A 15,857-nucleotide genomic window follows, 5' to 3' on the forward strand; every position below is an offset into this window, starting at 1 on the left:
AGATTGACAATAACCCGTATATTTCGACTGTCAACATTCCTTTCTTTTAAAAGTTCTACGATATCTGATGCTGATATTTTTAGAAACAAGGAAAATATACGAATTTGATAGTTTAATATATGTTTTAACCGAAATTAAAGTTTGATTTTGTTATCGCGAATGTGATTGTTGTTGTTGAGTACAGAAAGACACCCTGTAGGGAGAAAAGGGAACAAAGGTGAGTATACATTGAAATTATGTTGTAGTCTCATATTTTGTGAACATTTTATTTTTTTTTAATTTCTCTATCTTTAAGAACACAGTAACTAGACGGTTTTAATCTTTGATATGTGTTTTAATTGACGACATGCGATATGTGAGTAGGCCATGTCTTATCATACGACTTAATATTAGATGAAATTATTTCCTATACAGAGTGTTCAAAGAAAAAATCTGTGTAATGTACCTCTCGCTATTTAATGAGCCTCTACGTAGACACCAAATCCGTAATTTTTCTTTAATCCGTAGTTACTCTTAAGGATATTCCACCCCAAAACATCACAGAGCCTCCATTAAATAATCTTGTTCCTCTTATGTTGCGCTTTGTGTCGCATACAGCTTACCTGGTCGACAAGTAACTCTATAAGTATCGATCAAAACTGTTTTTATTATGCGTTTCATGCAATGCATGCTATGCAATGCATTATGCATTGTGCTTTTGTGTTTTTGAAGTTTTGTTAACTGTTCTTTTTTAATGTTAATTTAGTTTTGTTCCAGTTAAAACACATGTTAAAGAGTAAAACCACATAATATTTTCTTTGTTTCTAAATATATGAGGGACATTCAAAAAGCAAAATTTTGACAAGACATTAATAAGACTACAATACGATTTCGATACATACCCACACTTATACCTTGTCTTCCCCACAGGGTGTCTCAAACTTAACAAAAGAAAAACATTTGTTTTCTTCCACCTGATATAAGTTAAAAAAAAGTTTCAGTAATCCTTTGCTCAACTGTGTAAATGCCAAAGAAAAATGTAAAATATTAAAAAAATAGCTGTATCCGTTAATCTGTTCACGAAAAAAATCAACTATGAAAATAAGCATAATTTTCTATATCCCTAACTTATGCCACGCAATATATTTCAATGAACACATACTTAGAATAGATATATGGTAGATGGTAGTATGAATTAAAACGGGGTATAAACTCTGAGTATGTTTTCATAAGTATGAGCAAGTTTATACTCAATTTCATATGAATAGAAATATGTTGACGTGATGAGTTTCTACTAACAGTACATAAGAGTAGATTGATACTCTCTATTTAATTTTTAAACTTGTATAGTGGAGTATGTACTCCAACATTTGGAGTATAAACTACATGTTCATTTTTATTCATACGAGCAATAGAGATCGGCACAAAGAAAGCAATCATAAACTAATTATATGCTGCGAACCTGACAAAGATCCAACAAAAAAAGCAAAGGATGCATTTTGAGACAATCTTCTTCTTCTTTACTTACCATCTCCGCGACGAAGGTTGGCAATCATCATTGCCATTCTCACTTTCTACACTACAGCCCGATAGAGTTCAGTTGAGCTGCATCCAAACCATTCTCTGAGATTTCTCAGCCAGGACATTTTTCTCCTACCTATGCTGCGCCTTCCTTGAATCTTTCCCTGCATAATTAATTTTAGGAGTTCATATCTGTCACCGGGTGTTATATGACCCAAGTATTGAAGTTTTCTTATTTTGATGGAATCCAGTACCTCCCTGCTGTTCTGTATTCTCCTTAGTACTTCCTCATTGGTTATTCTGTCTGTCCAGGAGATTCTCAGCATTCTTCGATACGTCCACATCTCAAATGCTTCCAATCTATTGAGGCATTGTTTATTGAGAGTCCATGTCTCCACACCATACAAAAGAACAGAAAATACATAACATTTTAGTACTCGCTTTCTAAGATCTAGGCTGAGCTCTCTACTACACAATATTCTAATACACAATACTAGACAATCTTCAAGAAATAATAAATAGTTGTGCAGTGGAAATAGTAATCATACAAGATATGATTGTTAGAGTGGGAAAAGAAGAAGAAAAATGGAAGAAAACTTTTACTTGAATTCTGTTTAGACATTAATATGATGATAATGAATACACATTTTCAACACCAAAAGATAATTAAGATCACAAGAGAAGTCATATCAAAAAACGAATAATTAATAATTATTATTGACTATACTATAAAGTAAAAACAGAAAGGAGTGGTAAGGAGAGTTAAGGCTGAGCATAAGCTATGAAATAGGCAGTGATCATTACCTACTGGAAACTACATTTAACAGCAAAGGAATAGAAATAAAAATCAGAAAAAACAAGAATAAGAAATACAATGAAATAATTAGAATAGATAAACTAAGTGAAGCGACAACGACAATGACAGTCAGATATAATGACAAGTTAGAGAACAAAAAATGAAAATGACAGAACTGGTAAAAAAATGGGTAAAATTTAGAATCGCTATGATAAATAGAGCAAAACTAGTATGTGGGACCACAAGAAATAATAGAAAAATTAAACCGACACCATTGTGTAATAAGGAGTTTTAAATATTTTGAAATATCATTTTATCATATGCTAGCAATTTACGGAGAATATCACAAACCCATAGTCTAAGTGTAAATCATTTTTTTTTACTTCAGACGAAAAACAGGTATGAGTTCGCTAAGCTAAAACGTAAAGATCATCTCAAGAAGCTTCTTGCCAATTGCGAGTGTTAATCAGTATTTTGTTTCATTTGCTATTCACTTGGCAATATTTTGATAAAAGTTTGAAACACTAAGATGCACATATCGAGCAACTTGCAAATTTTGAGGACTATATAATATTAATAAGCGTCTCTAATACCTCTCGGCTTATAATTTTAGCTTCTCCGCTCTGAACAAGTACTGTGCACCACTAAGAAGTAAGTAGCTTGTTTGAATAAGTCGAGGACCGTGATACCTGGTACATAACAATGTCGTCTCTTGGTGTATAATTTCCTTTTCGCGAATGCTGCAGGCTGTTAGAGACAAACGCCCCTTCAACTACTTCTCTGAATGACATTAACTTGTAATTTGCCAATTCAAAACAAAGTGAATATATGCTAAGCACTGTACGGTGTGTCCCGTTTTGCCACACAATAGTTTTATTATGTCTCGCACATCTCGTTTTAAATTGTCTTCAGTTAAAATAAAAGAGTGTTTAACTAAAAGCGTGTGGTAAAAAGTCATTAATTTAATTTCAATGAGACAAAGAAAATGAGACATGGTAACAAATTAAATAAAGAGATAATTTCTAGAAATGGTATATATAAATAAATACCTATCCATAAAATAATAAAAGACTAAAATTAATAAGCTAAGCAATACATATCTATAGTTACATTCTGGCTTACGAAAAATCGTATTTAATTTTAATAATAAATTTATTTTTCTTCTTCTGAAGGTACCGCGAATTTCTGTGTGGGCGTTCACCGTACATTGTGTTGTCAGGTGAGATATTAGATATATTCAGGAATAAATTATTCTATTTTTAGCAGCATTGCGAAGAATTTGACAACCGTGGACTCCTGTCCATTGTCGAATATTACACCGTCATGGCTTCTTTATACGTCATGGGCCTCTCTTGTCATCTATCCTTATTTCGAATACTGGTTGCTAAAAATAGTATATTATAAATATGTGACATAAGCATGCAGCCTTCTTACTATTTATATAATCGAAGACTTTCTTATCCTGGAAGCCTGCTCTTTTTAATGCTTCCGCAACCCAAGTATTTAAACTGCATGATTTGCTGGATTTCTTTTTCAAATATAGTCCGTCCGCTATAACTTTTCCCATGCGGTACGATTCATTTTCAATCAAATTAAGTCAAAACAGAAAGTGAAACGTACGCCGATGTGTGTAGTAATAGTATACAGTATACAAAATGTATATACACATCGACTTTTGTTTCAATTTATGTTTTGACTTAATTTAATTGAAAATGAATCGTACCGCATGGGAAAAGTTATAGTGGACAGACTATACATATTTATATCTTTCAGTTTGGGTAATTATTTCTGCCTATAAATCATTGTTTTTATCTTCTTGATATTTGTTTTCAAACTTGTAATAGTTCATCCATTTAAAAGACATTGAATACCTTTGATGTTATTTGTCACTATGGCTGTGTCGTAGGTAAGAAACCAAACGGCATATTATGCCGTTTGGTTTCTGATTAATGTCTGCCACTGCTTCTGCGAAAGCTTTTTCTACGTATACGCCTTACTCTTTTTATTCAAAAATTTTCCATTTCGTTGAAATTTTGAAGACGTTTTGTTGCTGTCTGGTACAGATTGACGAAAACTCTTATATCCAATCCCAGCTCTTGTAAATATTTTATCATTAGTTCGTGTATTACATATGCTATCGGACGTTTCTCATAATCGATAAATCTGAGATAAATATCCATTTTTAAAAATTCATTTTTGAAAACACACTGACTCCAGCCACTGACCTCTTCAAATTTCTTAACAAATATTTTCTCTCATAATCCAGCCTAATAATTTTCCACTCCAAATTTTTAGTTACAAGAGTGTCATCTATTTCGACGGCTATTAACATAAACAATACGATAATAGTATATTACTTTATGAGGCGGAGAAGCATGACTTTTCTTGACGCGCCCGATATTACGCGCCGAACGAAGTGAGGCGCGTAATAGAGGGCAAGTCAAGAAAAGTCGCTTCTTTGCCGAATAAAGTATACTATTTTTTCTTCAAACGTAGCAATTTTCAACCATAAATAGTACAATTCATACGCTATTTTTACTCGAAATTAACTGTGACAACTATCAAAGTCGTCTAGATGTTAGAAATTAAAATAATTAAGTCGTCGGTGGGATTTGCGTCTCCCTGGTTACAGTTGTTTGACAGTTGTTTGCAATTATTAAAGACAGCTTATTGTTGTTGCAACCGCAAGCGCAAATTTAGTGCGAAAATGGAAAACCTAAACGAAATTGAGTCCGCGGCTAATGATGCAGCAGCACGTTTGGGGCCCTCTAATTTTGACATATTCATGTTAGTCATCTTACAATTTATGGCCTCGCAAACGTTGCTTATTTTAAGCATGCAACTATACATCAAATGTGGCATTGGTCGGCAAAAAAGGTCGCCGGGGAATCACTGGATCGGGTAATCAAGAAATTTCAAGAACTTGAAATTTCTTGAGTCAAGACAAGATATAAGACGTCAAGAAAACGTCAAGACAAGATTTTTTAAGTTTCTTGATTTTTTCTCAAGACAAGACAAGAACTTGTTGTCAAGACAAGAATTCTTGTCTTATCGACCCCTAGTTACGTAATACTTTAACGCTCTCTAATTTGTTCCGACAGCGATGACAGAAAGTCGTAAAATTTTATTAGTACAATAACATCTCTCGACGTGACCGAAAAAATAGATGCGTCGCGCTGACTAAGGAATTTGAAGCTAAGATAAACATAGTTATTATTATTGATTATTTAAAATACTCGATTTCATGTGAGCTGTACTTTTGACACTATGTGCAGATCCGACTCTGTAGCGCAATTCAGTATAAAACTTAAATAATTTTATGAAAATTCACTTTTAGGACGCTGTAGCGACATCTCTTAAAGAAAAGAGAAAAGTCCAGATGCAAAATTTATTAAAAATAATAGATTAGAATTTAACTCTGAACTTTTCGTGGAACTACTTTCTGGTAACATCCTAAATCTCTGACTTTCACAATTTATAAGACAAGAGAAGACTAATAAAGAAAGCGAAAAGGACTCTACAATATTCAGTCACATTCCGCTTTCATTCGTCTAGGAATAATTGTTTTAGATTTAAATAATTATTTATTATTATTTTGATAAATTTTGTATCTGGGACTTTTCTATTTTCTTTATAAGATATCGCTACAGCGTCCTAAAAGTGGATTTTAAACTATTTTTGAAATTCAATTTAAATAGAAAGTTTGTTTTCGTTTTGATTCAGAGGTGTACACGCAGCTCCACTGAGGACGTCGTAATACAGAAACAGCTGTCTGGAGATTGTGTATCGCCTCTGAATCGAAAGGAAACATAAACTGTCTCTCATTTTCACTTTTATTTTTACCCAGATTTTGATAGGGCTTACAATACCGGAATTCCGGAATCCCGAATACCGGGATCCCGGACGATTGTTGTCCGGTATTCGATACCGGTATTTATAATAAAAATACCGGTATTTCGGTATTAGCTTAATTTGTAAAAAGTGATTGATGCACAATAAACTTTCTTTTAAGATATTTTTTGCTATTACAAGAAATTATTTTTGAAGCTAAACAACCAATATAATTGTAAAAAATGTTTATTAAACACGTTTATTACACAAACAAGTCAAGTATAGCGCTTTCTAAAAGCGTGAATGTCGTTAATTTAAGGCTAAGGGTTATATTAGCTTCTACAACCAAATTATTAAATTTCGTCTATACAAATAAATAAAATGAGTTATATAAAAAATTTTAAATATTTAAAATTAGGCTACTTTATTTTAGAATTATTGTTTTTACATTTTCAGATCTATTTTTCATTTTTTTGTGTCTTGTGGTGTATAAATTATTTTCTGAATTATTAATAATAATTGAAAATATATAGCAATCTAAATACAGAGTAATCCATATAAAATATTTGTTACAGTAAGTTAATCTTTGTATTAATATATTTTAAAGTTAAATTAATTTACAAATAGCAAATTTCATAAGTAAAAGTACTATCCTATTACATATAATATGCAAAATTTATCCTACTATCAAATATATAGTTTTTCTCTTTGCAAATTTTTTGTATCTATCTATTCCTACTCTCTATGTAATGTTATGGTAGGAGAGCCCAAGCGGGGATTTTTGCAGTTACTCGAGCGCGTCAGATTAGCATATGGGGAGAAACCTGGTACCCTGCAGATGTACATCTACCATATATTGGCTCTTAACCCAGGGGAGTTCGTTAAGGGGGGCCGAAAAAAATCTATCCTTAAATAAAGTCGAAATTGTCAAAATAAGATAGGGTAAGGTAAATACATGCAGAAGAGTGTATATTTCAAAAATCTGACGATTTGAACTGGGCGTAAGGAAATTTGCGAGTCCCAAAATTTCACAAGAAAAAAGCGAATATTTCGCGAAATGAATGACACATCGAAAAACTAAAAAATATGTGCTCAATATTTTTTAAAAGTCTATCGAATGATACCAAACACGACTTCCCACGGAGAGGAGTGGGGGTAAATTTAATATTTTAAATACGGATCCTGTGATATTTCGCGAAATAAACATCAGATCGAAAAACTGTAAAATACACTTACTCAATATTTTTAAAAAATCTATCGAATGGCACCAAACATAACTGTTTACGGAGGTGAGGGGGGGGGGTTACTTTAAAATCTTAAATAGGAGCTCCCATTTTTTATTGCAGATTTGGATTCCTTGCGTAAAAATAAGTAACTTTGGAAAGTAATGGAAAATTAAATTAAAAAATGGCAAGCGCCCACTAAAATGGAAAACTTTACTTAACTTTTTTTGGTTTTAGGACCAACTCTTCACAACCCAATAGGTCTGCATAACGCTCGAGTGACTGCACATTTAGCATACTTTGCTCCCCTACTATTATAAACAACATCTACTCATTTCAAAACAAAATTTAATAGGTTTCATATACTATTTAATAACAAGTCGATATAACAACTGAGGATAGTATAACGTGTATATGTTTTATTCATAATACCGGTTTTAATACCGTGATCTCGGTATTTGAAATTTTAAATACCAAATACCGGTATTGAGATTTTAGCTCGGTATTGTAAGCCCTAGATTTTGAGTATTAAGAACTTTCTTTCGGAGCTTTTTCCTAGACGAATGAAAGTGGAATGTGACTGCAGATTGTAGAGTCATTTTTGATTTCTTTATTCGTCGTCTCTTGTCTTATAAATTGTAAAAGTCAGAGATTAACCTTCGGATGATCAACCATTTTTTTGTTACACGGATGACCAACGGGGGTAAAAAATTACCCCAGGTCAAGAATGACCTGGAATAAATGTTTTCAGCATTTAAATCTTCATTTAACAATACATCCTCGTTTTCTGATACTATTTCATCTTCTACAGCGTGTCTACTTAAGTTGGAAACATATGGGAAACTTTTTTATTATTAATTTTACGAAAAAAAGTTATTCTTTATAAAAAGTTCTGCATGCCCCAAAACCTAAGATTCAACCATCAGATATTAAATTTTCTCAATATTATACGAGGTATGTAAAAAAATATTAATTTCGGTCAAGGGTAAAGTACCTTTATTTCTCTCAATATCGAAAATTCTTATGATTGAAGTTGTTTGGAATTAAAACCTAAGATCAAATATGCAATTACATACTTCTAATTGAAAAAAAATTTCTCAAATTTATGGATACCCAACATCGTTTTTAATTATTACAAATATGATAACTCGTTTATTATTCATTTTACGAAAAAAAGTTATTCTTCATAAAAAGCTTTGCATGGTCTAAAAGCTAAGACACAACCATGATATATCAACTTTTATTAATTTTATACGAGGTGTGTCAAAAAATATGAAATTCGCTCAAGATTACAGTACCTTTATATTTCACAATATGTCAATTACAAGGATGTAATTGCATATTGAAACATAGTTTTTAATTCTAAACAACTTTTTTAAAAACCGTTTTCAATATTGTGAAAAATAAAGGTACTTTACTCTTGAGTGAAATTCATATTTTTTGACATACCTCGTATAAAATTACTAAAATGTGATATCTGATGGTTGCATCTTCGGTCTTAGGACATACAGAGCTTTTTATAGAGGATACCTTTTTTTCGTAAAAGTAATAATAGAAGAGTTATCGTATGTGAAATAAATAAAAACGAAGTTAGTATCAATAAATTTGAGAAAAATTTGGAAAATATTTTTTTTTTAGTTAGAAGCATGTAATTGCATATTTGATCTTAGTTTTTATTTCCAAACAACTTTTCATAATAAGAATTTTCGGTATTGAGAGAAATAAAGGTACTCTACTCTTGAACGAAATTCATATTTTTTGACATACCTCGTATAATATTGACAAAATTTGATATCTGATGATTGAATCTTAGGTTTTAGAGCATGCAGAACTTTTTATAAACAATAATTTTTTTCGTAAAATGAATAACAAAAAACTTTCCCATATGTTTCCAACTGAAGTAGACACGCTGTATATGAACATAGCAGTAACAATTTCCTGTAACTCAGCGTCAGTAAGATATTTGCGGGCCAAATCTATTTATGTACACAAAATACTAAGAAACTATAATAATATACGCCAGGAAATAATAATAATGACTAACTGTAGCAGACAGGAATGTCATGATTTGTACATAACAGGCACCACAGTCTAAAAATAGATTTTGATAACGCGCAGTGTAAAACTACCTGGAATTCCACATAATAGACGGTATTTTACCAAACATCAACTTAAGAATATATCTTTTATTAGTAAAATATAGGGAATTGTTTTATTTCAAAATATGAGGATGTCTAGAATGATATTAAAGTCAAATAAAAAAATAATAAGTTAAAAATTGAAAATTCTTTTGAATTTATTAAAGAAAACATACGCTGGGGTCCAAATTTGCCCCCTTGGTCATCCGAAGGTTAAGGAAAAAGTGGTTCCAATAAGAAAAGTTTCAGATATAAATAATTATTTATTGTTATTTTAATAAATAATAATAATAATAATAATAATAATATCGTATGGCATTTTTGCCGGGGAGATACTTTCGGACAGTTCCAGCGCCATTTACATCTTTAAACCTGTTTCAAGTAACTAGTGCCGACGTACACTAGCCCAGGGGGACCGACTGCTTTACGCGCTCTCCGAGGCACGGTGAGACGGCTCGTGTCATTATTGGAAATGAAAATGGTTTGTCTTTGGCAGGGCTCAAACCCACGTTCACTGGCGTATGAGGCCAGTGGTATTGCCGTTACTCCACGGCCGCTCACAATATTTTAATAAATTTTGGGACTAATAAATGGGACTTTTATATTTTCTGAAATAATTATGTAATTTTATTAACATTTATGTTTTATTAGAGCATGCGTAATTCCAAGTCAGTAGTTTAAGAGCTGGGAGCGGATTTTGTGCGTGATAAGTAATATGGAAAAACTATACGGGGATATGTTGAATTAGTTGTGTACATGACTTTCACCAACGGCCGGAAAACAGAGTGGAGGCCGAGGGTAGTTTTAATGGGGTCAAAGTCGCGGTTTTATTATTTTTTTTATGACGTTCATGATCGAGATAGTGCACCAAAATTTGGGAATAAGTAGGTCATGGCGTGCCTAAGTAAAATCTCTAGGAGCGCAACGCTGCGTGGCCGACAAAGGGGTGGGAGTAGGGGTGAATATAAAAAATATAAGGGGTTTTTTGTGACGTTCGTGATTGAGATAGTGCACCAAAATTTGGGTATAAGTAGACCATGATATAAATAAGTAAAATCCCCAGAGCCGGAAACCAAAGTGGGAGGAAAGTGGTTATAAGGGGACAAATATCCCGTTTTTTTTTTATTTTTTTTTGTGACGCTCATGATCGAGATAGTGCACCAAAATTTGGGAATAAGCAGGTCATGACGTAACTAAGTAAAATCTCCAGGAGTGAAACGCTGCGTGGCCGACAAAGAGGGGGGGCAGGGGTGAATATAAAAAAATGTAATGGATTTTTTGCGACGTTCGTGATTGACCAAAATTCGTGCACCAAAATTTGGGAATAAGTAGACCATGACATAACTAAATTATATCCCCAGAGGCGGAAACCAGGGTCGCTTATGAAGAAGATAGAAGATAGTGCACCAAAATTTGGGAGTAATAGGTCATGACGTAACTAAGTAAAATCTCCAGGAGCTTAACGCTGCTTGGGGTACACAGTGGTGGTAGGCAGGGGTGAGTATAAAAATATATGGGGGTTTTTTGCCGTTCGTGATCGAGATAGTGCACCAAGATTTGGGAATAAATAGATCATGACATTACTAAGTAAAATCTCCAGGGGTGGAACGCTGCGTGGGGGACAAATGTTGTGCCGGGTCACAAAAAAATAATACACACTGCGACTTTGACCCCTTTAAACTACCCTCATTCCCAACTCTGGTTTCCGGCTCTGGGGATTTTACTTAGCTAAGTCATGGTCTACTTATTCCCAAATTTTGGTGCACAATCTCAATCTAGCACGTCGCAAAAAAACCCCTTATATTTTTTATATTTACACCTAGTCCCACCCCTTCATCGGCCACGCAGCGTTCCACCGCTGGAGATTGTACTTAGTTACCTCATGACCTACTTATTCCCAAATTTTGGTGCACTATCTCTATCATTAGCGTCACAAAAAAAAATAAATACGGCGACTTTGACCCCTTATAACTACCCTCGTCCCCCACCTCGGGTTTCCGGCTCTGAGGATTTTACGTAGTTATGTCATGGTCTATTTATTTCCAAATTTTGGTGCACTCTCTCAGTCACGAACGTTGCTATGATGGTAACCAACGTTCTGAATAAAGACATGGTACATGAAGAAAAAGAAAGCGATAGCAAAGTACTTACTCTGTAAAATTTACACACACACTCTCTTAATTACTATGTATAATGGTACTAAGCGCATATTTTCTTTAAATACATAAAAAATGGTGAAAATTAAATTTATTAGAAAATCGAGTATCACGGAAACAAAGTACAAAGAGGCAAACATAAAAGGACATCCTTTATAATACGAGTCGTAGATTCAAATATCGAATGATGTAGATTGGTGCATTGCGCTAACGGTGTTTACTCTCCGCGGTTAAATTCAAACCAGCAACCAAATAAATAAAACGAGACGACTACTATGACAAGATTATGTTAAAAGCGTCTGAATTCCAACTTTTAATTAGCCTGATATTTTATGCAAGACATAAACACGATTCGTACTCCTCTAGATAGCCTTAAAATATTAAATGATCTGTTTTATTGATTATACACTGTGATAATAATATTATGTATCCTCGACAACTAATGGTAAAAGAGGCAATTGATTATGTATATATGTATGACAATATTGTTGCTAATTAATATGTTATTTCAACAAGTAATGAAAACCGATTGACATCATTAATTAGAATGAAGAATTATAGATATTATTTGTACAGTAAACAAAATTAAAGAAAAATATCTCTCACACTTAATGATGCCTATAGTAGAGAATCCAATATACATAAGGTCGATCGGTACCGAGCTGTTAAATGGATAAAAATTATTGAATATGTAATTAAGTATGTTCTTCTTCTTTTTCTATGGCACTACAACCCAAATTGAACCTTTATTTTTTGCCTCCACCATTGTTTGTCTGTGGCTGCCCTTCTCCATACACGAAGTCCTAAAAGGGCTTGTGCGTCGCTGTTTACTGTGTCTTCCCAGCGTTTTCTTGGCTTTCCAGCCGGTGTCTTTCCCTGCATTCTAGCGATCAGTGCTCTTTTTGGAACTTATCTTCTCCCATTCTTATCACATGTCGGGCCCATTAAAATTTTTGTATTCTAATGCAGTCACAAAAATCAGCACAAAACCGTGAAGTGTGGAAACAATTGGGGGAGACCTATGTCCAGCAGTGGACATAAATTGGTTGGATGATGATGATGATGAATGCAGTCTGACAGGGGTGTTTCCTTATAAAATTGATAGAGATCGTTGTATCGACTTCTGAAGATTCCGCTTTCTCTCACAGGTCCTAGTATTCTCCTCAGTACTTTCCTTTTGAATGTGTCGAGTTTGTTTTTGGATATTTCTTTCAGGGCCCATGCTTCACTGCCATAGCATGCTATTGGTCAAATTAAGGTTTTATAGAATCTCATCTTTCTATTTCAGTGGACACTTTTAGACCGAAATTTATGGGAGAGGGCAAACTAAGCTCTGTTTGCCCACTTTTCCGTATTTCCCCATCTTCTGATCCGTCGGCATATATTTCTACTCACAGGTATGTAAACTTTCCAACCATTTCAATGTCATCTTCATGTACGATATTTTGTGGGACTATATCTGTATTATGTTTTCTTCTCATCTGTGTCATTAGTTTTGTGTTTTCTGTGTTAATTTCCAGACCTAGCTTTTCTGTTTGCGTTTTTAATTATGTATAATTAAAATCCCGTGGATGTTCTACTTATAATATTATTATCATGGGCATAAGCGGCCAATTGAACAGTTCGGTTGGTCAGTAGGTTTCCTTGTCCAATTTGCATTTGCCTAACCGCATACTCAAGTGCCAGGTTAAACAATGTTGGGGCCAGCCCATCTCCTTGCTTCAGTCCCTACAAAATTTTGAAAAAATATTAGTCTAAGAGCTAGTGAACCCTCCGACTAACGGTCGTCCTGTAAGGTTAAAAATTTTTCTAGTGATAATTCATAGCACACCAAGGCTAAAAACCATGACCTGGCAGGCCTCAGCGGTGCACGTGTATCTACCAGGTGAATCGAAAAGTGCAAATTTAGGGGGTAAAATAAACTTTCTCCTGTAAGGTTTAAATTTAAGTATGTGTTTGAGTAAGTCATTTAGAAGAAATGTGTACAATGACAGGCGATTCTGAAAAGCATAAGACCTTGCCAGGCGAGGTGAAAGATTATGGGTTTTTCCTAAAATTATTCTTTTTGCATCGAACAAATTTTTTTGAAGTTTTTTGAAACATTTCAAACAGAAAACGTTTTTGATGATTTTTCTCTTAAGTTAATAGTTTTTGTTATATGAGCGATTGAAAATTTTGAAAATTGAGAAATCGGCCATTTTTAACTCTAAATCGGACATTTATCTAAAAATTTCAGTGTTGCCAAGGTACGTAGATATTCTTTAAACATTGATTGATGAAATCCCGAAGAGTTTTTTGCAATAAAATATCGAAAACTCCTTTGTTTTTTTAATTGCTAATCAAGCGTGTGCGACACTGTAGTCTAAGTGAGGACGTTTGAGTTTGCATAAATTCATTATCTCGAGAATGGGCAAATTTCAAGAGAAATCCTCAGATAAGTCGATTTTTATTTTTGAATTAGGACTTTTTGGCATATATATAATACTAGTGACGTCATCCATCTGGGCGTGATGACGTAATCGATGATTTTTTAAATAAGAGTAGGGGTTGTGTGATAGCTCATTTGAAATGTTATTTAATTCTCTATTCAGTAATATAAACATCAACATAATTGTTTATACAGGGTGTACAAAAAAAGTTTTCTTCTATTTATCAAACTTAATCAAAGTTAATTTAATAAAAAAAAAATTTTTGTACACCCTGTATAAATAATTATGTTAATGTTTATATTAGTGAATAGAAAATTCAATAACCTTTTAAATGAGCTATAACACAACCCCTACTCTTATTTAAAAAAATCATCGATTACGTCATCACGCTCAGATGGATGAGGTCACTAGTATTATATATATATATATATATATATATATATATATATATATATATATATATATATATATATATATATATAAATCCTACTATCAATTTGGCATCGATACATTATGCATTTACCATCAATTTGGCATCGTCTTGCAAAGTGGCATCTGTATATCGATGCCACTTTACACTACCTTAATAACTTTTTTCCTGTACTTGTTAGCAGAAGTCTAATCAACTCTGTAGTTAGAGATTTGATTCCTTGATGTTACTTTAATATATCAGCTTTCTTTGTTTATTCCTTACTGACTTATATAAGTTTATTCCATAAAATGTTTGAGTTCAAAATGATGGCACAGTGAAAATATTATATACATTTAGTTCAGTGTTTTACCGTTTTGTCGCTGCCGCTATATACATGAAAACGTATATCCCACTTTCATTATCAATCATTTTGGCATCAGAAATTTGGCATCACTGTTGAATACAATATTATCCACAACGAAAAATAGGCAATTTGAGAATGTATATATTATTTTCATCAACAAATCATTCTGGCATCAAGTTGTTTTCACCCAATTTTGAAAAAATGTGAAAGCTTATAATCCAAGGATGGTACTAAAGGTGAGAAATTTGACCTAAACTATCTGTCCGTCGGTCTGTCCGACCGCGAATATAACTCTTACGTCATTATACCAGGTAGAATGACAAATGAGGTGTCAAATGAAAGCGTATAATCCAAGGATGGTACTAAAGGTGAGATATTTGACTTAAACTTTCTGTCCTTCGGTCTGTCCGACCGCAAATATAACTCCTCCGTCATTATACCAGGTAGAATGACAAATGAGGTGTCAAATGAAAGCTTATAATCCAAGGATGGTACTAAAGGTGAGAAATTTGACTTAGGCTGTCTGTCCGTCGGTCCGACCGACCGCGAATATAGCTCCTCCGTCATTATACCAGGTAGAATGACAAATGAGGTGTCAAATAGAAGCTTATAATCCAAGGATGGTACTAAAGGTGAGACATTTAACTTAGGCTGTCGGTCCGTCCGACCGCGAATATAACTCCTCCGTCATTATACCAGGTAGAATGACAAATGAGGTGTCAAATGAAAGCTTATAACCAAAGATGGTACTAAAGGTGAGAAATTTGACTTAGGCTGTCTGTCCGTCGCGTCGGTCAGTCCGACCCCGAATATAGCTCCTCCGTCATTATACCAGGTAGAATGACAAATGAGATGTCAAATGAAAGCTTATAATCGAAGTATGGTACTAAAGGTGAGACGTCGGTCCGTCCGACCGCGAATATAACTCCTCCGTCATTATACCAGGTAGAATGAAAAATGAGGTGTCAAAAGAAAGCTTATAATCCAAGGATGGTACTAAAAGTGAGA

Source organism: Diabrotica virgifera, chromosome 4 (assembly GCF_917563875.1).
Source record: "Diabrotica virgifera virgifera chromosome 4, PGI_DIABVI_V3a".
NCBI classification, from domain to species: domain Eukaryota; kingdom Metazoa; phylum Arthropoda; class Insecta; order Coleoptera; family Chrysomelidae; genus Diabrotica; species Diabrotica virgifera.